Source organism: Plectrocnemia conspersa, unplaced genomic scaffold (genome assembly GCF_051122295.1).
Source record: "Plectrocnemia conspersa isolate PC_06_02 unplaced genomic scaffold, ASM5112229v1 ptg000002l, whole genome shotgun sequence".
Taxonomy (NCBI): domain Eukaryota; kingdom Metazoa; phylum Arthropoda; class Insecta; order Trichoptera; family Polycentropodidae; genus Plectrocnemia; species Plectrocnemia conspersa.
The window spans coordinates 30,982,000-31,009,976 of record NW_028277166.1 but is presented as its reverse complement, the minus strand read 5'-3'; positions in this window follow the sequence as shown (position 1 = coordinate 31,009,976).

Sequence of the window (27,977 nt, the reverse complement as noted above, 5' to 3'; positions counted from 1 at the left end):
GCTCTTAACTGTTTGGTTTCGAAGATAAAAATTTAAATTTTGAGTATCGCATAGAACTAACGTGCAGCCCCTATACGTTATGTTTAAAAAAAATATATAAATTTTTTTTAAAATGGCGGCTAATGTAAAAATTCAAAGTATCATAACTTTGCTTAATGAAATCCTACTAAAAAATGTTTAATGCAAAAAGTGTTTGGAATTTTAATTTGCATATAAAAGCAATTTTTAATTATTTTTTTTTTAATAAAAACCGAGTCTTACCATATATTGACCGAGACCTCGAACGAGCTTTTATGCGACTCTGCATATAGTTAACGCTCGTATGAGGCTTCTATTCAAGAAATCGACTTGAATTTTTTATACAAAATAGAGCTTTTGACTATACTTACGATACTATAAAAAAAAATTAAAAATTAAAAAATAAAAGTATTTTTTTTTCAAAACACGTTTAGTGTGATGAGTCGATCGACCCACCATACATACGCTCATAAGATTTTCAATATAGTTTAGGTCAGTGTGAGCTTATTTATACATATTTCAATTTCAATTTTTGTGACAGTATAGAATTCTTAAGCATCCTGTGTATGTTTGTTAGCAAAATCCATTTTGTCAATTTTTTGCAAAATGACGACAAGTATTAAAATTCAATCACTTATAACTCAGTAGTGTTGAATTTTGGCAAAAAGGTCTCTATACATGAAATGTTGAGAAGCCTAAAGTTCATCTAAGTAAAATATAAAAAATATATATTTTTGCTTGAAAACAAGCGATGTATCAGTTCGATCGTACCCCCATACTAGCCATTTTGAGACTTTCGGAAGAGTTAACGCTCTTAACTGTTTGGTTTCGAAGATAAAAATTTAAATTTTAAGTATCGCATAGAACTAACGTGCAGCCCCTATACGTTATGTTTAAAAAAAATATATAAAATTTTTTTTCAAAATGGCGGCTAATGTAAAAATTCAAAGTGTCATAACTTTGCTAAATGAAATCCTACTAAAAAATGTTTAATGCAAAAAGTGTTTGGAATTTTAATTTGCATATAAAAGCAATTTTTAATTATTTTTTTTTTAATAAAAACCGAGTCTTACTATATATTGACCGAGACCTCGAACGAGCTTTTATGCGACTCTGCATATAGTTAACGCTCGTATGAGGCTTCTATTCAAGAAATCGACTTGAATTTTTTATACAAAATAGAGCTTTCGACTATACTTACGATACTATAAAAAAAAATTAAAAATTAAAAAATAAAAGTATTTTTTTTTCAAAACACGTTTAGTGTGATGAGTCGATCGACCCACCATACATACGCTCATAAGATTTTCAATATAGTTTAGGTCAGTGTGAGCTTATTTATACATATTTGAATTTCAATTTTTGTGACAGTATAGAATTCTTAAGCATCCTGTGTATGTTTGTTAGCAAAATCCATTTTGTCAATTTTTTGCAAAATGACGACAAGTATTAAAATTCAATCACTTATAACTCAGTAGTGTTGAATTTTGGCAAAAAGGTCTCTATACATGAAATGTTGAGAAGCCTAAAGTTCATCTAAGTAAAATATAAAAAATATATATTTTTGCTTGAAAACAAGCGATGTATCAGTTCGATCGTACCCCATACTAGCCATTTTGAGACTTTCGGAAGAGTTAACGCTCTTAACTGTTTGGTTTCGAAGATAAAAATTTAAATTTTGAGTATCGCATAGAACTAACGTGCAGCCCCTATACGTTATGTTTAAAAAAAATATATAAAATTTTTTTTCAAAATGGCGGCTAATGTAAAAATTCAAAGTGTCATAACTTTGCTAAATGAAATCCTACTAAAAAATGTTTAATGCAAAAAGTGTTTGGAATTTTAATTTGCATATAAAAGCAATTTTTAATTATTTTTTTTTTAATAAAAACCGAGTCTTACCATATATTGACCGAGACCTCGAACGAGCTTTTATGCGACTCTGCATATAGTTAACGCTCGTATGAGGCTTCTATTCAAGAAATCGACTTGAATTTTTTATACAAAATAGAGCTTTCGACTATACTTACGATACTATAAAAAAAAATTAAAAATTAAAAAATAAAAGTATTTTTTTTTCAAAACACGTTTAGTGTGATGAGTCGATCGACCCACCATACATACGCTCATAAAACTTTCAATATAGTTTAGGTCAGTGTGAGCTTATTTATACATATTTGAATTTCAATTTTTGTGACAGTATAGAATTCTTAAGCATCCTGTGTATGTTTGTTAGAAAAATCCATTTTGTCAATTTTTTGCAAAATGACGACAAGTATTAAAATTCAATCACTTATAACTCAGTAGTGTTGAATTTTGGCAAAAAGGTCTCTATACATGAAATGTTGAGAAGCCTAAAGTTCATCTAAGTAAAATATAAAAAATATATATTTTTGCTTGAAAACAAGCGATGTATCAGTTCGATCGTACCCCCATACTAGCCATTTTGAGACTTTCGGAAGAGTTAACGCTCTTAACTGTTTGGTTTCGAAGATAAAAATTTAAATTTTGAGTATCGCATAGAACTAACGTGCAGCCCCTGTACGTTATGTTTAAAAAAAATATATAAAATTTTTTTTTAAAATGGCGGCTAATGTAAAAATTCAAAGTGTTATAACTTTGCTAAATGAAATCCTACTTAAAAATGTTTAATGCAAAAAGTGTTTGGAATTTTAATTTGCATATAAAAGCAATTTTTAATTTTTTTTTTTTCTAATAAAAACCGAGTCTTACCATATATTGACAGAGACCTCGAACGAGCTTTTATGCGACTCTGCATATAGTTAACGCTCGTATGAGGCTTCTATTCAAGAAATCGACTTGAATTTTTTATACAAAATAGAGCTTTCGACTATACTTACGATACTATAAAAAAAAATTAAAAATTAAAAAATAAAAGTATTTTTTTTTCAAAACACGTTTAGTGTGATGAGTCGATCGACCCACCATACATACGCTCATAAGATTTTCAATATAGTTTAGGTCAGTGTGAGCTTATTTATACATATTTGAATTTCAATTTTTGTGACAGTATAGAATTCTTAAGCATCCTGTGTATGTTTGTTAGCAAAATCCATTTTGTCAATTTTTTGCAAAATGACGACAAGTATTAAAATTCAATCACTTATAACTCAGTAGTGTTGAATTTTGGCAAAAAGGTCTCTATACATGAAATGTTGAGAAGCCTAAAGTTCATCTAAGTAAAATATAAAAAATATATATTTTTGCTTGAAAACAAGCGATGTATCAGTTCGATCGTACCCCCATACTAGCCATTTTGAGACTTTCGCAAGAGTTAACGCTCTTAACTGTTTGGTTTCGAAGATAAAAATTTAAATTTTGAGTATCGCATAGAACTAACGTGCAGCCCCTATACGTTATGTTTAAAAAAAATATATAAAATTTTTTTTCAAAATGGCGGCTAATGTAAAAATTCAAAGTGTCATAACTTTGCTAAATGAAATCCTACTAAAAAATGTTTAATGCAAAAAGTGTTTGGAATTTTAATTTGCATATAAAAGCAATTTTTAATTATTTTTTTTTTAATAAAAACCGAGTCTTACCATATATTGACCGAGACCTCGAACGAGCTTTTATGCGACTCTGCATATAGTTAACGCTCGTATGAGGCTTCTATTCAAGAAATCGACTTGAATTTTTTATACAAAATAGAGCTTTCGACAATACTTACGATACTATAAAAAAAAATTAAAAATTAAAAAATAAAAGTATTTTTTTTTCAAAACACGTTTAGTGTGATGAGTCGATCGACCCACCATACATACGCTCATAAGATTTTCAATATAGTTTAGGTCAGTGTGAGCTTATTTATACATATTTGAATTTCAATTTTTGTGACAGTATAGAATTCTTAAGCATCCTGTGTATGTTTGTTAGCAAAATCCATTTTGTCAATTTTTTGCAAAATGACGACAAGTATTAAAATTCAATCACTTATAACTCAGTAGTGTTGAATTTTGGCAAAAAGGTCTCTATACATGAAATGTTGAGAAGCCTAAAGTTCATCTAAGTAAAATATAAAAAATATATATTTTTGCTTGAAAACAAGCGATGTATCAGTTCGATCGTACCCCCATACTAGCCATTTTGAGACTTTCGCAAGAGTTAACGCTCTTAACTGTTTGGTTTCGAAGATAAAAATTTAAATTTTGAGTATCGCATAGAACTAACGTGCAGCCCCTATACGTTATGTTTAAAAAAAATATATAAAATTTTTTTTCAAAATGGCGGCTAATGTAAAAATTCAAAGTGTCATAACTTTGCTAAATGAAATCCTACTAAAAAATGTTTAATGCAAAAAGTGTTTGGAATTTTAATTTGCATATAAAAGCAATTTTTAATTATTTTTTTTTTAATAAAAACCGAGTCTTACCATATATTGACCGAGACCTCGAACGAGCTTTTATGCGACTCTGCATATAGTTAACGCTCGTATGAGGCTTCTATTCAAGAAATCGACTTGAATTTTTTATACAAAATAGAGCTTTCGACAATACTTACGATACTATAAAAAAAAATTAAAAATTAAAAAATAAAAGTATTTTTTTTTCAAAACACGTTTAGTGTGATGAGTCGATCGACCCACCATACATACGCTCATAAGATTTTCAATATAGTTTAGGTCAGTGTGAGCTTATTTATACATATTTGAATTTCAATTTTTGTGACAGTATAGAATTCTTAAGCATCCTGTGTATGTTTGTTAGCAAAATCCATTTTGTCAATTTTTTGCAAAATGACGACAAGTATTAAAATTCAATCACTTATAACTCAGTAGTGTTGAATTTTGGCAAAAAGGTCTCTATACATGAAATGTTGAGAAGCCTAAAGTTCATCTAAGTAAAATATAAAAAATATATATTTTTGCTTGAAAACAAGCGATGTATCAGTTCGATCGTACCCCCATACTAGCCATTTTGAGACTTTCGGAAGAGTTAACGCTCTTAACTGTTTGGTTTCGAAGATAAAAATTTAAATTTTGAGTATCGCATAGAAATAACGTGCAGCCCCTATACGTTATGTTTAAAAAAAATATATAAAATTTTTTTTCAAAATGGCGGCTAATGTAAAAATTCAAAGTGTCATAACTTTGCTAAATGAAATCCTACCAAAAAATGTTTAATGCAAAAAGTGTTTGGAATTTTAATTTGCATATAAAAGCAATTTTTAATTATTTTTTTTTTAATAAAAACCGAGTCTTACCATATATTGACCGAGACCTCGAACGAGCTTTTATGCGACTCTGCATATAGTTAACGCTCGTATGAGGCTTCTATTCAAGAAATCGACTTGAATTTTTTATACAAAATAGAGCTTTCAACTATACTTACGATACTATAAAAAAAAATTAAAAATTAAAAAATAAAAGTATTTTTTTTTCAAAACACGTTTAGTGTGATGAGTCGATCGACCCACCATACATACGCTCATAAAATTTTCAATATAGTTTAGGTCAGTGTGAGCTTATTTATACATATTTGAATTTCAATTTTTGTGACAGTATAGAATTCTTAAGCATCCTGTGTATGTTTGTTAGAAAAATCCATTTTGTCAATTTTTTGCAAAATGACGACAAGTATTAAAATTCAATCACTTATAACTCAGTAGTGTTGAATTTTGGCAAAAAGGTCTCTATACATGAAATGTTGAGAAGCCTAAAGTTCATCTAAGTAAAATATAAAAAATATATATTTTTGCTTGAAAACAAGCGATGTATCAGTTCGATCGTACCCCCATAGTAGCCATTTTGAGACTTTCGGAAGAGTTAACGCTCTTAACTGTTTGGTTTCGAAGATAAAAATTTAAATTTTGAGTATCGCATAGAACTAACGTGCAGCCCCTATACGTTATGTTTAAAAAAAATATATAAAATTTTTTTTCAAAATGGCAGCTATCGTAAAAATTCAAAGTGTCATAACTTTGCTAAATATAATCCTACTGAAAAATGTCGTATGCAAAAAGTGTTTGGAATTTAAATTTGCATATAAAAACAATTTTTAATTATTTTTTTTTTAAAAAAAACCGAGTCTTACCATATATTGACCGAGACCTCGAACGAGCTTTTATGCGACTCTGCATATAGTTAACGCTCGTATGAGGCTTCTATTCAAGAAATCGACTTGAATTTTTTATACAAAATAGAGCTTTCGACTATACTTACGATACTATAAAAAAAAATTAAAAATTAAAAAATAAAAGTATTTTTTTTTCAAAACACGTTTAGTGTGATGAGTCGATCGACCCACCATACATACGCTCATAAGATTTTCAATATAGTTTAGGTCAGTGTGAGCTTATTTATACATATTTGAATTTCAATTTTTGTGACAGTATAGAATTCTTAAGCATCCTGTGTATGTTTGTTAGCAAAATCCATTTTGTCAATTTTTTGCAAAATGACGACAAGTATTAAAATTCAATCACTTATAACTCAGTAGTGTTGAATTTTGGCAAAAAGGTCTCTATACACGAAATGTTGAGAAGCCTAAAGTTCATCTAAGTAAAATATAAAAAATATATATTTTTGCTTAAAAACAAGCGATGTATCAGTTCGATCGTACCCCCATACTAGCCATTTTGAGACTTTCGGAAGAGTTAACGCTCTTAACTGTTTGGTTTCGAAGATAAAAATTTAAATTTTGAGTATCGCATAGAACTAACGTGCAGCCCCTATACGTTATGTTTAAAAAAAATATATAAAAATTTTTTTCAAAATGGCGGCTAATGTAAAAATTCAAAGTATCATAACTTTGCTTAATGAAATCCTACTAAAAAATGTTTAATGCAAAAAGTGTTTGGAATTTTAATTTGCATATAAAAGCAATTTTTAATTATTTTTTTTTTAATAAAAACCGAGTCTTACCATATATTGACCGAGACCTCGAACGAGCTTTTATGCGACTCTGCATATAGTTAACGCTCGTATGAGGCTTCTATTCAAGAAATCGACTTGAATTTTTTATACAAAATAGAGCTTTCGACTATACTTACGATACTATAAAAAAAAATTAAAAATTAAAAAATAAAAGTATTTTTTTTTCAAAACACGTTTAGTGTGATGAGTCGATCGACCCACCATACATACGCTTATAAGATTTTCAATATAGTTTAGGTCAGTGTGAGCTTATTTATACATATTTGAATTTCAATTTTTGTGACAGTATAGAATTCCTAAGCATCCTGTGTATGTTTGTTAGCAAAATCCATTTTGTCAATTTTTTGCAAAATGACGACAAGTATTAAAATTCAATCACTTATAACTCAGTAGTGTTGAATTTTGGCAAAAAGGTCTCTATACATGAAATGTTGAGAAGCCTAAAGTTCATCTAAGTAAAATATAAAAAATATATATTTTTGCTTGAAAACAAGCGATGTATCAGTTCGATCGTACCCCCATACTAGCCATTTTGAGACTTTCGGAAGAGTTAACGCTCTTAACAGTTTGGTTTCGAAGATAAAAATTTAAATTTTGAGTATCGCATAGAACTAACGTGCAGCCCCTATACGTTATGTTTAAAAAAAATATATAAAATTTTTTTTCAAAATGGCGGCTAATGTAAAAATTCAAAGTGTCATAACTTTGCTAAATGAAATCCTACTAAAAAATGTTTAATGCAAAAAGTGTTTGGAATTTTAATTTGCATATAAAAGCAATTTTTAATTATTTTTTTTTTAATAAAAACCGAGTCTTACCATATATTGACCGAGACCTCGAACGAGCTTTTATGCGACTCTGCATATAGTTAACGCTCGTATGAGGCTTCTATTCAAGAAATCGACTTGAATTTTTTATACAAAATAGAGCTTTCGACAATACTTACGATACTATAAAAAAAAATTAAAAATTAAAAAATAAAAGTATTTTTTTTTCAAAACACGTTTAGTGTGATGAGTCGATCGACCCACCATACATACGCTCATAAGATTTTCAATATAGTTTAGGTCAGTGTGAGCTTATTTATACATATTTGAATTTCAATTTTTGTGACAGTATAGAATTCTTAAGCATCCTGTGTATGTTTGTTAGCAAAATCCATTTTGTCAATTTTTTGCAAAATGACGACAAGTATTAAAATTCAATCACTTATAACTCAGTAGTGTTGAATTTTGGCAAAAAGGTCTCTATACATGAAATGTTGAGAAGCCTAAAGTTCATCTAAGTAAAATATAAAAAATATATATTTTTGCTTGAAAACAAGCGATGTATCAGTTCGATCGTACCCCCATACTAGCCATTTTGAGACTTTCGCAAGAGTTAACGCTCTTAACTGTTTGGTTTCGAAGATAAAAATTTAAATTTTAAGTATCGCATAGAACTAACGTGCAGCCCCTATACGTTATGTTTAAAAAAAATATATAAAATTTTTTTTCAAAATGGCGGCTAATGTAAAAATTCAAAGTGTCATAACTTTGCTAAATGAAATCCTACTAAAAAATGTTTAATGCAAAAAGTGTTTGGAATTTTAATTTGCATATAAAAGCAATTTTTAATTATTTTTTTTTTAATAAAAACCGAGTCTTACCATATATTGACCGAGACCTCGAACGAGCTTTTATGCGACTCTGCATATAGTTAACGCTCGTATGAGGCTTCTATTCAAGAAATCGACTTGAATTTTTTATACAAAATAGAGCTTTCGACAATACTTACGATACTATAAAAAAAAATTAAAAATTAAAAAATAAAAGTATTTTTTTTTCAAAACACGTTTAGTGTGATGAGTCGATCGACCCACCATACATACGCTCATAAGATTTTCAATATAGTTTAGGTCAGTGTGAGCTTATTTATACATATTTGAATTTCAATTTTTGTGACAGTATAGAATTCTTAAGCATCCTGTGTATGTTTGTTAGCAAAATCCATTTTGTCAATTTTTTGCAAAATGACGACAAGTATTAAAATTCAATCACTTATAACTCAGTAGTGTTGAATTTTGGCAAAAAGGTCTCTATACATGAAATGTTGAGAAGCCTAAAGTTCATCTAAGTAAAATATAAAAAATATATATTTTTGCTTGAAAACAAGCGATGTATCAGTTCGATCGTACCCCCATACTAGCCATTTTGAGACTTTCGGAAGAGTTAACGCTCTTAACTGTTTGGTTTCGAAGATAAAAATTTAAATTTTGAGTATCGCATAGAAATAACGTGCAGCCCCTATACGTTATGTTTAAAAAAAATATATAAAATTTTTTTTCAAAATGGCGGCTAATGTAAAAATTCAAAGTGTCATAACTTTGCTAAATGAAATCCTACCAAAAAATGTTTAATGCAAAAAGTGTTTGGAATTTTAATTTGCATATAAAAGCAATTTTTAATTATTTTTTTTTTAATAAAAACCGAGTCTTACCATATATTGACCGAGACCTCGAACGAGCTTTTATGCGACTCTGCATATAGTTAACGCTCGTATGAGGCTTCTATTCAAGAAATCGACTTGAATTTTTTATACAAAATAGAGCTTTCAACTATACTTACGATACTATAAAAAAAAATTAAAAATTAAAAAATAAAAGTATTTTTTTTTCAAAACACGTTTAGTGTGATGAGTCGATCGACCCACCATACATACGCTCATAAAATTTTCAATATAGTTTAGGTCAGTGTGAGCTTATTTATACATATTTGAATTTCAATTTTTGTGACAGTATAGAATTCTTAAGCATCCTGTGTATGTTTGTTAGAAAAATCCATTTTGTCAATTTTTTGCAAAATGACGACAAGTATTAAAATTCAATCACTTATAACTCAGTAGTGTTGAATTTTGGCAAAAAGGTCTCTATACATGAAATGTTGAGAAGCCTAAAGTTCATCTAAGTAAAATATAAAAAATATATATTTTTGCTTGAAAACAAGCGATGTATCAGTTCGATCGTACCCCCATAGTAGCCATTTTGAGACTTTCGGAAGAGTTAACGCTCTTAACTGTTTGGTTTCGAAGATAAAAATTTAAATTTTGAGTATCGCATAGAACTAACGTGCAGCCCCTATACGTTATGTTTAAAAAAAATATATAAAATTTTTTTTCAAAATGGCAGCTATCGTAAAAATTCAAAGTGTCATAACTTTGCTAAATATAATCCTACTGAAAAATGTCGTATGCAAAAAGTGTTTGGAATTTAAATTTGCATATAAAAACAATTTTTAATTATTTTTTTTTTAAAAAAAACCGAGTCTTACCATATATTGACCGAGACCTCGAACGAGCTTTTATGCGACTCTGCATATAGTTAACGCTCGTATGAGGCTTCTATTCAAGAAATCGACTTGAATTTTTTATACAAAATAGAGCTTTCGACTATACTTACGATACTATAAAAAAAAATTAAAAATTAAAAAATAAAAGTATTTTTTTTTCAAAACACGTTTAGTGTGATGAGTCGATCGACCCACCATACATACGCTCATAAGATTTTCAATATAGTTTAGGTCAGTGTGAGCTTATTTATACATATTTGAATTTCAATTTTTGTGACAGTATAGAATTCTTAAGCATCCTGTGTATGTTTGTTAGCAAAATCCATTTTGTCAATTTTTTGCAAAATGACGACAAGTATTAAAATTCAATCACTTATAACTCAGTAGTGTTGAATTTTGGCAAAAAGGTCTCTATACACGAAATGTTGAGAAGCCTAAAGTTCATCTAAGTAAAATATAAAAAATATATATTTTTGCTTAAAAACAAGCGATGTATCAGTTCGATCGTACCCCCATACTAGCCATTTTGAGACTTTCGGAAGAGATAACGCTCTTAACTGTTTGGTTTCGAAGATAAAAATTTAAATTTTGAGTATCGCATAGAACTAACGTGCAGCCCCTATACGTTATGTTTAAAAAAAATATATAAAATTTTTTTTCAAAATGGCGGCTAATGTAAAAATTCAAAGTATCATAACTTTGCTTAATGAAATCCTACTAAAAAATGTTTAATGCAAAAAGTGTTTGGAATTTTAATTTGCATATAAAAGCAATTTTTAATTATTTTTTTTTTAATAAAAACCGAGTCTTACCATATATTGACCGAGACCTCGAACGAGCTTTTATGCGACTCTGCATATAGTTAACGCTCGTATGAGGCTTCTATTCAAGAAATCGACTTGAATTTTTTATACAAAATAGAGCTTTCGACTATACTTACGATACTATAAAAAAAAATTAAAAATTAAAAAATAAAAGTATTTTTTTTTCAAAACACGTTTAGTGTGATGAGTCGATCGACCCACCATACATACGCTTATAAGATTTTCAATATAGTTTAGGTCAGTGTGAGCTTATTTATACATATTTGAATTTCAATTTTTGTGACAGTATAGAATTCCTAAGCATCCTGTGTATGTTTGTTAGCAAAATCCATTTTGTCAATTTTTTGCAAAATGACGACAAGTATTAAAATTCAATCACTTATAACTCAGTAGTGTTGAATTTTGGCAAAAAGGTCTCTATACATGAAATGTTGAGAAGCCTAAAGTTCATCTAAGTAAAATATAAAAAATATATATTTTTGCTTGAAAACAAGCGATGTATCAGTTCGATCGTACCCCCATACTAGCCATTTTGAGACTTTCGGAAGAGTTAACGCTCTTAACAGTTTGGTTTCGAAGATAAAAATTTAAATTTTGAGTATCGCATAGAACTAACGTGCAGCCCCTATACGTTATGTTTAAAAAAAATATATAAAATTTTTTTTCAAAATGGCGGCTAATGTAAAAATTCAAAGTGTCATAACTTTGCTAAATGAATTCCTACTAAAAAATGTTTAATGCAAAAAGTGTTTGGAATTTTAATTTGCATATAAAAGCAATTTTTAATTATTTTTTTTTTAATAAAAACCGAGTCTTACCATATATTGACCGAGACCTCGAACGAGCTTTTATGCGACTCTGCATATAGTTAACGCTCGTATGAGGCTTCTATTCAAGAAATCGACTTGAATTTTTTATACAAAATAGAGCTTTCGACTATACTTACGATACTATAAAAAAAAATTAAAAAATAAAAGTATTTTTTTTTCAAAACACGTTTAGTGTGATGAGTCGATCGACCCACCATACATACGCTCATAAGATTTTCAATATAGTTTAGGTCAGTGTGAGCTTATTTATACATATTTGAATTTCAATTTTTGTGACAGTATAGAATTCCTAAGCATCCTGTGTATGTTTGTTAGCAAAATCCATTTTGTCAATTTTTTGCAAAATGACGACAAGTATTAAAATTCAATCACTTATAACTCAGTAGTGTTGAATTTTGGCAAAAAGGTCTCTATACATGAAATGTTGAGAAGCCTAAAGTTCATCTAAGTAAAATATAAAAAATATATATTTTTGCTTGAAAACAAGCGATGTATCAGTTCGATCGTACCCCCATACTAGCCATTTTGAGACTTTCGGAAGAGTTAACGCTCTTAACTGTTTGGTTTCGAAGATAAAAATTTAAATTTTGAGTATCGCATAGAACTAACGTGCAGCCCCTATACGTTATGTTTAAAAAAAATATATAAAATTTTTTTTCAAAATGGCGGCTAATGTAAAAATTCAAAGTGTCATAACTTTGCTAAATGAATTCCTACTAAAAAATGTTTAATGCAAAAAGTGTTTGGAATTTTAATTTGCATATAAAAGCAATTTTTTATTATTTTTTTTTGAATAAAAACCGAGTCTTACCATATATTGACCGAGACCTCGAACGAGCTTTTATGCGACTCTGCATATAGTTAACGCTCGTATGAGGCTTCTATTCAAGAAATCGACTTGAATTTTTTATACAAAATAGAGCTTTCGACTATACTTACGATACTATAAAAAAAAATTAAAAAATAAAAGTATTTTTTTTTCAAAACACGTTTAGTGTGATGAGTCGATCGACCCACCATACATACGCTCATAAGATTTTCAATATAGTTTAGGTCAGTGTGAGCTTATTTATACATATTTGAATTTCAATTTTTGTGACAGTATAGAATTCTTAAGCATCCTGTGTATGTTTGTTAGCAAAATCCATTTTGTCAATTTTTTGCAAAATGACGACAAGTATTAAAATTCAATCACTTATAACTCAGTAGTGTTGGATTTTGGCAAAAACATCTCTATACATGAAATGTTGAGAAGCCTAAAGTTCATCTAAGTAAAATATAAAAAATATATATTTTTGCTTGAAAACAAGCGATGTATCAGTTCGATCGTACCCCCATACTAGCCATTTTGAGACTTTCGGAAGAGTTAACGCTCTTAACTGTTTGGTTTCGAAGATAAAAATATAAATTTTGAGTATCGCATAGAACTAACGTGCAGCCCCTATACGTTATGTTTAAAAAAAATATATAAAATTTTTTTTCAAAATGGCGGCTAATGTAAAAATTCAAAGTGTCATAACTTTGCTAAATGAAATCCTACTAAAAAATGTTTATTGCAAAAAGTGTTTGGAATTTTAATTTGCATATAAAAGCAATTTTTAATAATTTTTTTTTAATAAAAACCGAGTCTTACCATATATTGACCGAGACCTCGAACGAGCTTTTATGCGACTCTGCATATAGTTAACGCTCGTATGAGGCTTCTATTCAAGAAATCGACTTGAATTTTTTATACAAAATAGAGCTTTCGACTATACTTACGATACTATAAAAAAAAATTAAAAATTAAAAAATAAAAGTATTTTTTTTTCAAAACACGTTTAGTGTGATGAGTCGATCGACCCACCATACATACGCTCATAAAATTTTCAATATAGTTTAGGTCAGTGTGAGCTTATTTATACATATTTGAATTTCAATTTTTGTGACAGTATAGAATTCTTAAGCATCCTGTGTATGTTTGTTAGAAAAATCCATTTTGTCAATTTTTTGCAAAATGACGACAAGTATTAAAATTCAATCACTTATAACTCAGTAGTGTTGAATTTTGGCAAAAAGGTCTCTATACATGAAATGTTGAGAAGCCTAAAGTTCATCTAAGTAAAATATAAAAAATATATATTTTTGCTTGAAAACAAGCGATGTATCAGTTCGATCGTACCCCCATACTAGCCATTTTGAGACTTTCGGAAGAGTTAACGCTCTTAACTGTTTGGTTTCGAAGATAAAAATTTAAATTTTGAGTATCGCATAGAACTAACGTGCAGCCCCTATACGTTATGTTTAAAAAAAATATATAAAATTTTTTTTCAAAATGGCGGCTAATGTAAAAATTCAAAGTGTCATAACTTTGCTAAATAAAATCCTACTAAAAAATGTTTAATGCAAAAAGTGTTTGGAATTTTAATTTGCATATAAAAGCAATTTTTAATTATTTTTTTTTTAATAAAAACCGAGTCTTACCATATATTGACCGAGACCTCGAACGAGCTTTTATACGACTCTGCATATAGTTAACGCTCGTATGAGGCTTCTATTCAAGAAATCGACTTGAATTTTTTATACAAAATAGAGCTTTCGACTATACTTACGATACTATAAAAAAAAATTAAAAATTAAAAAATAAAAGTATTTTTTTTTCAAAACACGTTTAGTGTGATGAGTCGATCGACCCACCATACATACGCTCATAAGATTTTCAATATAGTTTAGGTCAGTGTGAGCTTATTTATACATATTTGAATTTCAATTTTTGTGACAGTATAGAATTCTTAAGCATCCTGTGTATGTTTGTTAGCAAAATCCATTTTGTCAATTTTTTGCAAAATGACGACAAGTATTAAAATTCAATCACTTATAACTCAGTAGTGTTGAATTTTGGCAAAAAGGTCTCTATACATAAAATGTTGAGAAGCCTAAAGTTCATCTAAGTAAAATATAAAAAATATATATTTTTGCTTGAAAATAAGCGATGTATCAGTTCGATCGTACCCCCATACTAGCCATTTTGAGACTTTCGGAAGAGTTAACGCTCTTAACTGTTTGGTTTCGAAGATAAAAATTTAAATTTTGAGTATCGCATAGAACTAACGTGCAGCCCCTATACGTTATGTTTAAAAAAAATATATAAAATTTTTTTTCAAAATGGCGGCTAATGTAAAAATTCAAAGTGTCATAACTTTGCTAAATGAAATCCTACTAAAAAATGTTTATTGCAAAAAGTGTTTGGAATTTTAATTTGCATATAAAAGCAATTTTTAATTATTTTTTTTTTAATAAAAACCGAGTCTTACCATATATTGACCGAGACCTCGAACGAGCTTTTATGCGACTCTGCATATAGTTAACGTTAGTATGAGGCTTCTATTCAAGAAATCGACTTGAATTTTTTATACAAAATAGAGCTTTCGACTATACTTACGATACTATAAAAAAAAATTAAAAATTAAAAAATAAAAGTATTTTTTTTTCAAAACACGTTTAGTGTGATGAGTCGATCGACCCACCATACATACGCTTATAAGATTTTCAATATAGTTTAGGTCAGTGTGAGCTTATTTATACATATTTGAATTTCAATTTTTGTGACAGTATAGAATTCCTAAGCATCCTGTGTATGTTTGTTAGCAAAATCCATTTTGTCAATTTTTTGCAAAATGACGACAAGTATTAAAATTCAATCACTTATAACTCAGTAGTGTTGAATTTTGGCAAAAAGGTCTCTATACATGAAATGTTGAGAAGCCTAAAGTTCATCTAAGTAAAATATAAAAAATATATATTTTTGCTTGAAAACAAGCGATGTATCAGTTCGATCGTACCCCCATACTAGCCATTTTGAGACTTTCGCAAGAGTTAACGCTCTTAACTGTTTGGTTTCGAAGATAAAAATTTAAATTTTGAGTATCGCATAGAACTAACGTGCAGCCCCTATACGTTATGTTTAAAAAAAATATATAAAATTTTTTTTTAAAATGGCGGCTAATGTAAAAATTCAAAGTGTCATAACTTTGCTAAATAAAATCCTACTAAAAAATGTTTAATGCAAAAAGTGTTTGGAATTTTAATTTGCATATAAAAGCAATTTTTAATTATTTTTTTTTTAATAAAAACCGAGTCTTACCATATATTGACCGAGACCTCGAACGAGCTTTTATGCGACTCTGCATATAGTTAACGCTCGTATGAGGCTTCTATTCAAGAAATCGACTTGAATTTTTTATACAAAATAGAGCTTTCGACTATACTTACGATACTATAAAAAAAAATTAAAAATTAAAAAATAAAAGTATTTTTTTTTCAAAACACGTTTAGTGTGATGAGTCGATCGACCCACCATACATACGCTCATAAGATTTTCAATATAGTTTAGGTCAGTGTGAGCTTATTTATACATATTTGAATTTCAATTTTTGTGACAGTATAGAATTCTTAAGCATCCTGTGTATGTTTGTTAGCAAAATCCATTTTGTCAATTTTTTGCAAAATGACGACAAGTATTAAAATTCAATCACTTATAACTCAGTAGTGTTGGATTTTGGCAAAAAGGTCTCTATACATGAAATGTTGAGAAGCCTAAAGTTCATCTAAGTAAAATATAAAAAATATATATTTTTGCTTGAAAACAAGCGATGTATCAGTTCGATCGTACCCCCATACTAGCCATTTTGAGACTTTCGGAAGAGTTAACGCTTTTAACTGTTTGGTTTCGAAGATAAAAATATAAATTTTGAGTATCGCATAGAACTAACGTGCAGCCCCTATACGTTATGTTTAAAATAAATATATAAAATTTTTTTTCAAAATGGCGGCTAATGTAAAAATTCAAAGTGTCATAACTTTGCTAAATGAAATCCTACTAAAAAATGTTTAATGCAAAAAGTGTTTGGAATTTTAATTTGCATATAAAAGCAATTTTTAATAATTTTTTTTTAATAAAAACCGAGTCTTACCATATATTGACCGAGACCTCGAACGAGCTTTTATGCGACTCTGCATATAGTTAACGCTCGTATGAGGCTTCTATTCAAGAAATCGACTTGAATTTTTTATACAAAATAGAGCTTTCGACTATACTTACGATACTATAAAAAAAAATTAAAAATTAAAAAATAAAAGTATTTTTTTTTCAAAACACGTTTAGTGTGATGAGTCGATCGACCCACCATACATACGCTCATAAAATTTTCAATATAGTTTAGGTCAGTGTGAGCTTATTTATACATATTTGAATTTCAATTTTTGTGACAGTATAGAATTCTTAAGCATCCTGTGTATGTTTGTTAGAAAAATCCATTTTGTCAATTTTTTGCAAAATGACGACAAGTATTAAAATTCAATCACTTATAACTCAGTAGTGTTGAATTTTGGCAAAAAGGTCTCTATACATGAAATGTTGAGAAGCCTAAAGTTCATCTAAGTAAAATATAAAAAATATATATTTTTGCTTGAAAACAAGCGATGTATCAGTTCGATCGTACCCCCATACTAGCCATTTTGAGACTTTCGGAAGAGTTAACGCTCTTAACTGTTTGGTTTCGAAGATAAAAATTTAAATTTTGAGTATCGCATAGAACTAACGTGCAGCCCCTATACGTTATGTTTAAAAAAAATATATAAAATTTTTTTTCAAAATGGCGGCTAATGTAAAAATTCAAAGTGTCATAACTTTGCTAAATAAAATCCTACTAAAAAATGTTTAATGCAAAAAGTGTTTGGAATTTTAATTTGCATATAAAAGCAATTTTTAATTATTTTTTTTTTAATAAAAACCGAGTCTTACCATATATTGACCGAGACCTCGAACGAGCTTTTATACGACTCTGCATATAGTTAACGCTCGTATGAGGCTTCTATTCAAGAAATCGACTTGAATTTTTTATACAAAATAGAGCTTTCGACTATACTTACGATACTATAAAAAAAAATTAAAAATTAAAAAATAAAAGTATTTTTTTTTCAAAACACGTTTAGTGTGATGAGTCGATCGACCCACCATACATACGCTCATAAGATTTTCAATATAGTTTAGGTCAGTGTGAGCTTATTTATACATATTTGAATTTCAATTTTTGTGACAGTATAGAATTCTTAAGCATCCTGTGTATGTTTGTTAGCAAAATCCATTTTGTCAATTTTTTGCAAAATGACGACAAGTATTAAAATTCAATCACTTATAACTCAGTAGTGTTGAATTTTGGCAAAAAGGTCTCTATACATAAAATGTTGAGAAGCCTAAAGTTCATCTAAGTAAAATATAAAAAATATATATTTTTGCTTGAAAATAAGCGATGTATCAGTTCGATCGTACCCCCATACTAGCCATTTTGAGACTTTCGGAAGAGTTAACGCTCTTAACTGTTTGGTTTCGAAGATAAAAATTTAAATTTTGAGTATCGCATAGAACTAACGTGCAGCCCCTATACGTTATGTTTAAAAAAAATATATAAATTTTTTTTTCAAAATGGCGGCTAATGTAAAAATTCAAAGTGTCATAACTTTGCTAAATGAAATCCTACTAAAAAATGTTTAATGCAAAAAGTGTTTGGAATTTTAATTTGCATATAAAAGCAATTTTTAATTATTTTTTTTTTAATAAAAACCGAGTCTTACCATATATTGACCGAGACCTCGAACGAGCTTTTATGCGACTCTGCATATAGTTAACGTTAGTATGAGGCTTCTATTCAAGAAATCGACTTGAATTTTTTATACAAAATAGAGCTTTCGACTATACTTACGATACTATAAAAAAAAATTAAAAATTAAAAAATAAAAGTATTTTTTTTTCAAAACACGTTTAGTGTGATGAGTCGATCGACCCACCATACATACGCTTATAAGATTTTCAATATAGTTTAGGTCAGTGTGAGCTTATTTATACATATTTGAATTTCAATTTTTGTGACAGTATAGAATTCCTAAGCATCCTGTGTATGTTTGTTAGCAAAATCCATTTTGTCAATTTTTTGCAAAATGACGACAAGTATTAAAATTCAATCACTTATAACTCAGTAGTGTTGAATTTTGGCAAAAAGGTCTCTATACATGAAATGTTGAGAAGCCTAAAGTTCTTTTAAGTAAAATATAAAAAATATATATTTTTGCTTGAAAACAAGCGATGTATCAGTTCGATCGTACCCCCATACTAGCCATTTTGAGACTTTCGGAAGAGTTAACGCTCTTAACTGTTTGGTTTCGAAGATAAAAATTTAAATTTTGAGTATCGCATAGAACTAACGTGCAGCCTCTATACGTTATGTTTAAAAAAAATATATAAAATTTTTTTTCAAAATGGCGGCTAATGTAAAAATTCAAAGTGTCATAACTTTGCTAAATGAAATCCTACTAAAAAATGTTTAATGCAAAAAGTGTTTGAAATTTTAATTTGCATATAAAAGCAATTTTTAATTATTTTTTTTTTTATAAAAACCGAGTCTTACCATATATTGACCGAGACCTCGAACGAGCTTTTATGCGACTCTGCATATAGTTAACGTTAGTATGAGGCTTCTATTCAAGAAATCGACTTGAATTTTTTATACAAAATAGAGCTTTCGACTATACTTACGATACTATAAAAAAAAATTAAAAATTAAAAAATAAAAGTATTTTTTTTTCAAAACACGTTTAGTGTGATGAGTCGATCGACCCACCATACATACGCTTATAAGATTTTCAATATAGTTTAGGTCAGTGTGAGCTTATTTATACATATTTGAATTTCAATTTTTGTGACAGTATAGAATTCCTAAGCATCCTGTGTATGTTTGTTAGCAAAATCCATTTTGTCAATTTTTTGCAAAATGACGACAAGTATTAAAATTCAATCACTTATAACTCAGTAGTGTTGAATTTTGGCAAAAAGGTCTCTATACATGAAATGTTGAGAAGCCTAAAGTTCATCTAAGTAAAATATAAAAAATATATATTTTTGCTTGAAAACAAGCGATGTATCAGTTCGATCGTACCCCCATACTAGCCATTTTGAGACTTTCGGAAGAGTTAACGCTCTTAACTGTTTGGTTTCGAAGATAAAAATTTAAATTTTGAGTATCGCATAGAACTAACGTGCAGCCCCTATACGTTATGTTTAAAAAAAATATATAAAATTTTTTTTCAAAATGGCGGCTAATGTAAAAATTCAAAGTGTCATAACTTTGCTAAATGAATTCCTACTAAAAAATGTTTAATGCAAAAAGTGTTTGGAATTTTAATTTGCATATAAAAGCAATTTTTTATTATTTTTTTTTGAATAAAAACCGAGTCTTACCATATATTGACCGAGACCTCGAACGAGCTTTTATGCGACTCTGCATATAGTTAACGCTCGTATGAGGCTTCTATTCAAGAAATCGACTTGAATTTTTTATACAAAATAGAGCTTTCGACTATACTTACGATACTATAAAAAAAAATTAAAAAATAAAAGTATTTTTTTTTCAAAACACGTTTAGTGTGATGAGTCGATCGACCCACCATACATACGCTCATAAGATTTTCAATATAGTTTAGGTCAGTGTGAGCTTATTTATACATATTTGAATTTCAATTTTTGTGACAGTATAGAATTCTTAAGCATCCTGTGTATGTTTGTTAGCAAAATCCATTTTGTCAATTTTTTGCAAAATGACGACAAGTATTAAAATTCAATCACTTATAACTCAGTAGTGTTGGATTTTGGCAAAAACATCTCTATACATGAAATGTTGAGAAGCCTAAAGTTCATCTAAGTAAAATATAAAAAATATATATTTTTGCTTGAAAACAAGCGATGTATCAGTTCGATCGTACCCCCATACTAGCCATTTTGAGACTTTCGGAAGAGTTAACGCTCTTAACTGTTTGGTTTCGAAGATAAAAATATAAATTTTGAGTATCGCATAGAACTAACGTGCAGCCCCTATACGTTATGTTTAAAAAAAATATATAAAATTTTTTTTCAAAATGGCGGCTAATGTAAAAATTCAAAGTGTCATAACTTTGCTAAATGAAATCCTACTAAAAAATGTTTATTGCAAAAAGTGTTTGGAATTTTAATTTGCATATAAAAGCAATTTTTAATAATTTTTTTTTAATAAAAACCGAGTCTTACCATATATTGACCGAGACCTCGAACGAGCTTTTATGCGACTCTGCATATAGTTAACGCTCGTATGAGGCTTCTATTCAAGAAATCGACTTGAATTTTTTATACAAAATAGAGCTTTCGACTATACTTACGATACTATAAAAAAAAATTAAAAATTAAAAAATAAAAGTATTTTTTTTTCAAAACACGTTTAGTGTGATGAGTCGATCGACCCACCATACATACGCTCATAAAATTTTCAATATAGTTTAGGTCAGTGTGAGCTTATTTATACATATTTGAATTTCAATTTTTGTGACAGTATAGAATTCTTAAGCATCCTGTGTATGTTTGTTAGAAAAATCCATTTTGTCAATTTTTTGCAAAATGACGACAAGTATTAAAATTCAATCACTTATAACTCAGTAGTGTTGAATTTTGGCAAAAAGGTCTCTATACATGAAATGTTGAGAAGCCTAAAGTTCATCTAAGTAAAATATAAAAAATATATATTTTTGCTTGAAAACAAGCGATGTATCAGTTCGATCGTACCCCCATACTAGCCATTTTGAGACTTTCGGAAGAGTTAACGCTCTTAACTGTTTGGTTTCGAAGATAAAAATTTAAATTTTGAGTATCGCATAGAACTAACGTGCAGCCCCTATACGTTATGTTTAAAAAAAATATATAAAATTTTTTTTCAAAATGGCGGCTAATGTAAAAATTCAAAGTGTCATAACTTTGCTAAATAAAATCCTACTAAAAAATGTTTAATGCAAAAAGTGTTTGGAATTTTAATTTGCATATAAAAGCAATTTTTAATTATTTTTTTTTTAATAAAAACCGAGTCTTACCATATATTGACCGAGACCTCGAACGAGCTTTTATACGACTCTGCATATAGTTAACGCTCGTATGAGGCTTCTATTCAAGAAATCGACTTGAATTTTTTATACAAAATAGAGCTTTCGACTATACTTACGATACTATAAAAAAAAATTAAAAATTAAAAAATAAAAGTATTTTTTTTTCAAAACACGTTTAGTGTGATGAGTCGATCGACCCACCATACATACGCTCATAAGATTTTCAATATAGTTTAGGTCAGTGTGAGCTTATTTATACATATTTGAATTTCAATTTTTGTGACAGTATAGAATTCTTAAGCATCCTGTGTATGTTTGTTAGCAAAATCCATTTTGTCAATTTTTTGCAAAATGACGACAAGTATTAAAATTCAATCACTTATAACTCAGTAGTGTTGAATTTTGGCAAAAAGGTCTCTATACATAAAATGTTGAGAAGCCTAAAGTTCATCTAAGTAAAATATAAAAAATATATATTTTTGCTTGAAAATAAGCGATGTATCAGTTCGATCGTACCCCCATACTAGCCATTTTGAGACTTTCGGAAGAGTTAACGCTCTTAACTGTTTGGTTTCGAAGATAAAAATTTAAATTTTGAGTATCGCATAGAACTAACGTGCAGCCCCTATACGTTATGTTTAAAAAAAATATATAAAATTTTTTTTCAAAATGGCGGCTAATGTAAAAATTCAAAGTGTCATAACTTTGCTAAATGAAATCCTACTAAAAAATGTTTATTGCAAAAAGTGTTTGGAATTTTAATTTGCATATAAAAGCAATTTTTAATTATTTTTTTTTTAATAAAAACCGAGTCTTACCATATATTGACCGAGACCTCGAACGAGCTTTTATGCGACTCTGCATATAGTTAACGTTAGTATGAGGCTTCTATTCAAGAAATCGACTTGAATTTTTTATACAAAATAGAGCTTTCGACTATACTTACGATACTATAAAAAAAAATTAAAAATTAAAAAATAAAAGTATTTTTTTTTCAAAACACGTTTAGTGTGATGAGTCGATCGACCCACCATACATACGCTTATAAGATTTTCAATATAGTTTAGGTCAGTGTGAGCTTATTTATACATATTTGAATTTCAATTTTTGTGACAGTATAGAATTCCTAAGCATCCTGTGTATGTTTGTTAGCAAAATCCATTTTGTCAATTTTTTGCAAAATGACGACAAGTATTAAAATTCAATCACTTATAACTCAGTAGTGTTGAATTTTGGCAAAAAGGTCTCTATACATGAAATGTTGAGAAGCCTAAAGTTCATCTAAGTAAAATATAAAAAATATATATTTTTGCTTGAAAACAAGCGATGTATCAGTTCGATCGTACCCCCATACTAGCCATTTTTAAACTTTCGCAAGAGTTAACGCTCTTAACTGTTTGGTTTCAAAGATAAAAATTTAAATTTTGAGTATCGCATAGAACTAACGTGCAGCCCCTATACGTTATGTTTAAAAAAAATATATAAAATTTTTTTTTAAAATGGCGGCTAATGTAAAAATTCAAAGTGTCATAACTTTGCTAAATAAAATCCTACTAAAAAATGTTTAATGCAAAAAGTGTTTGGAATTTTAATTTGCATATAAAAGCAATTTTTAATTATTTTTTTTTTAATAAAAACCGAGTCTTACCATATATTGACCGAGACCTCGAACGAGCTTTTATGCGACTCTGCATATAGTTAACGCTCGTATGAGGCTTCTATTCAAGAAATCGACTTGAATTTTTTATACAAAATAGAGCTTTCGACTATACTTACGATACTATAAAAAAAAATTAAAAATTAAAAAATAAAAGTATTTTTTTTTCAAAACACGTTTAGTGTGATGAGTCGATCGACCCACCATACATACGCTCATAAGATTTTCAATATAGTTTAGGTCAGTGTGAGCTTATTTATACATATTTGAATTTCAATTTTTGTGACAGTATAGAATTCTTAAGCATCCTGTGTATGTTTGTTAGCAAAATCCATTTTGTCAATTTTTTGCAAAATGACGACAAGTATTAAAATTCAATCACTTATAACTCAGTAGTGTTGGATTTTGGCAAAAAGGTCTCTATACATGAAATGTTGAGAAGCCTAAAGTTCATCTAAGTAAAATATAAAAAATATATATTTTTGCTTGAAAACAAGCGATGTATCAGTTCGATCGTACCCCCATACTAGCCATTTTGAGACTTTCGGAAGAGTTAACGCTTTTAACTGTTTGGTTTCGAAGATAAAAATATAAATTTTGAGTATCGCATAGAACTAACGTGCAGCCCCTATACGTTATGTTTAAAATAAATATATAAAATTTTTTTTCAAAATGGCGGCTAATGTAAAAATTCAAAGTGTCATAACTTTGCTAAATGAAATCCTACTAAAAAATGTTTAATGCAAAAAGTGTTTGGAATTTTAATTTGCATATAAAAGCAATTTTTAATTATTTTTTTTTTAATAAAAACCGAGTCTTACCATATATTGACCGAGACCTCGAACGAGCTTTTATGCGACTCTGCATATAGTTAACGCTCGTATGAGGCTTCTATTCAAGAAATCGACTTGAATTTTTTATACAAAATAGAGCTTTCGACTATACTTACGATACTATAAAAAAAAATTAAAAATTAAAAAATAAAAGTATTTTTTTTTCAAAACACGTTTAGTGTGATGAGTCGATCGACCCACCATACATACGCTCATAAGATTTTCAATATAGTTTAGGTCAGTGTGAGCTTATTTATACATATTTGAATTTCAATTTTTGTGACAGTATAGAATTCTTAAGCATCCTGTGTATGTTTGTTAGCAAAATCCATTTTGTCAATTTTTTGCAAAATGACGACAAGTATTAAAATTCAATCACTTATAACTCAGTAGTGTTGAATTTTGGCAAAAAGGTCTCTATACATGAAATGTTGAGAAGCCTAAAGTTCATCTAAGTAAAATATAAAAAATATATATTTTTGCTTGAAAACAAGCGATGTATCAGTTCGATCGTACCCCCATACTAGCCATTTTGAGACTTTCGGAAGAGTTAACGCTCTTAACTGTTTGGTTTCAAAGATAAAAATTTAAATTTTGAGTATCGCATAGAACTAACGTGCAGCCCCTATACGTTATGTTTAAAAAAAATATATAAAATTTTTTTTTAAAATGGCGGCTAATGTAAAAATTCAAAGTGTCATAACTTTGCTAAATTAAATCCTACTAAAAAATGTTTAATGCAAAAAGTGTTTGGAATTTTAATTTGCATATAAAAGCAATTTTTAATTATTTTTTTTTTAATAAAAACCGAGTCTTACCATATATTGACCGAGACCTCGAACGAGCTTTTATGCGACTCTGCATATAGTTAACGCTCGTATGAGGCTTCTATTCAAGAAATCGACTTGAATTTTTTATACAAAATAGAGCTTTCGACTATACTTACGATACTATAAAAAAAAATTAAAAATTAAAAAATAAAAGTATTTTTTTTTCAAAACACGTTTAGTGTGATGAGTCGATCGACCCACCATACATACGCTCATAAAAGTTTCAATATAGTTTAGGTCAGTGTGAGCTTATTTATACATATTTGAATTTCAATTTTTGTGACAGTATAGAATTCTTAAGCATCCTGTGTATGTTTGTTAGAAAAATCCATTTTGTCAATTTTTTGCAAAATGACGACAAGTATTAAAATTCAATCACTTATAACTCAGTAGTGTTGAATTTTGGCAAAAAGGTCTCTATACATGAAATGTTGAGAAGCCTAAAGTTCATCTAAGTAAAATATAAAAAATATATATTTTTGCTTGAAAACAAGCGATGTATCAGTTCGATCGTACCCCCATACTAGCCATTTTGAGACTTTCGGAAGAGTTAACGCTCTTAACTGTTTGGTTTCTAAGATAAAAATTTAAATTTTGAGTATCGCATAGAACTAACGTGCAGCCCCTATACGTTATGTTTAAAAAAAATATATAAAATTTTTTTTCAAAATGGCGGCTAATGTAAAAATTCAAAGTGTCATAACTTTGCTAAATGAAATCCTACTAAAAAATGTTTAATGCAAAAAGTGTTTGGAATTTTAATTTGCATATAAAAGCAATTTTTAATTATTTTTTTTTTAATAAAAACCGAGTCTTACCATATATTGACCGAGACCTCGAACGAGCTTTTATGCGACTCTGCATATAGTTAACGCTCGTATGAGGCTTCTATTCAAGAAATCGACTTGAATTTTTTATACAAAATAGAGCTTTCGACTATACTTACGATACTATAAAAAAAAATTAAAAATTAAAAAATAAAAGTATTTTTTTTTCAAAACACGTTTAGTGTGATGAGTCGATCGACCCACCATACATACGCTCATAAGATTTTCAATATAGTTTAGGTCAGTGTGAGCTTATTTATACATATTTCAATTTCAATTTTTGTGACAGTATAGAATTCTTAAGCATCCTGTGTATGTTTGTTAGCAAAATCCATTTTGTCAATTTTTTGCAAAATGACGACAAGTATTAAAATTCAATCACTTATAACTCAGTAGTGTTGAATTTTGGCAAAAAGGTCTCTATACATGAAATGTTGAGAAGCCTAAAGTTCATCTAAGTAAAATATAAAAAATATATATTTTTGCTTGAAAACAAGCGATGTATCAGTTCGATCGTACCCCCATACTAGCCATTTTGAGACTTTCGGAAGAGTTAACGCTCTTAACTGTTTGGTTTCGAAGATAAAAATTTAAATTTTGAGTATCGCATAGAACTAACGTGCAGCCCCTATACGTTATGTTTAAAAAAAATATATAAAATTTTTTTTTAAAATGGCGGCTAATGTAAAAATTCAAAGTGTCATAACTTTGCTAAATTAAATCCTACTAAAAAATGTTTAATGCAAAAAGTGTTTGGAATTTTAATTTGCATATAAAAGCAATTTTTAATTATTTTTTTTTTAATAAAAACCGAGTCTTACCATATATTGACCGAGACCTCGAACGAGCTTTTATGCGACTCTGCATATAGTTAACGCTCGTATGAGGCTTCTATTCAAGAAATCGACTTGAATTTTTTATACAAAATAGAGCTTTCGACTATACTTACGATACTATAAAAAAAAATTAAAAATTAAAAAATAAAAGTATTTTTTTTTCAAAACACGTTTAGTGTGATGAGTCGATCGACCCACCATACATACGCTCATAAAATTTTCAATATAGTTTAGGTCAGTGTGAGCTTATTTATACATATTTTAATTTCAATTTTTGTGACAGTATAGAATTCTTAAGCATCCTGTGTATGTTTGTTAGAAAAATCCATTTTGTCAATTTTTTGCAAAATGACGACAAGTATTAAAATTCAATCACTTATAACTCAGTAGTGTTGAATTTTGGCAAAAAGGTCTCTATACATGAAATGTTGAGAAGCCTAAAGTTCATCTAAGTGAAATATAAAAAATATATATTTTTGCTTGAAAACAAGCGATGTATCAGTTCGATCGTACCCCCATACTAGCCATTTTGAGACTTTCGGAAGAGTTAACGCTCTTAACTGTTTGGTTTCGAAGATAAAAATTTAAATTTTGAGTATCGCATAGAACTAACGTGCAGCCCCTATACGTTATGTTTAAAAAAAATATATAAAATTTTTTTTCAAAATGGCGGCTAATGTAAAAATTCAAAGTGTCATAACTTTGCTAAATGAAATCCTACTAAAAAATGTTTAATGCAAAAAGTGTTTGGAATTTTAATTTGCATATAAAAGCAGTTTTTAATTATTTTTTTTTTTAAAAAAACCGAGTCTTACCATATATTGACCGAGACCTCGAACGAGCTTTTATGCGACTCTGCATATAGTTAACGCTCGTATGAGGCTTCTATTCAAGAAATCGACTTAAATTTTTTATACAAAATAGAGCTTTCGACTATACTTACGATACTATAAAAAAAAATTTAAAATTAAAAAATAAAAGTATTTTTTTTTCAAAACACGTTTAGTGTGATGAGTCGATCGACCCACCATACATACGCTCATAAGATTTTCAATATAGTTTAGGTCAGTGTGAGCTTATTTATACATATTTCAATTTCAATTTTTGTGACAGTATAGAATTCTTAAGCATCCTGTGTATGTTTGTTAGCAAAATCCATTTTGTC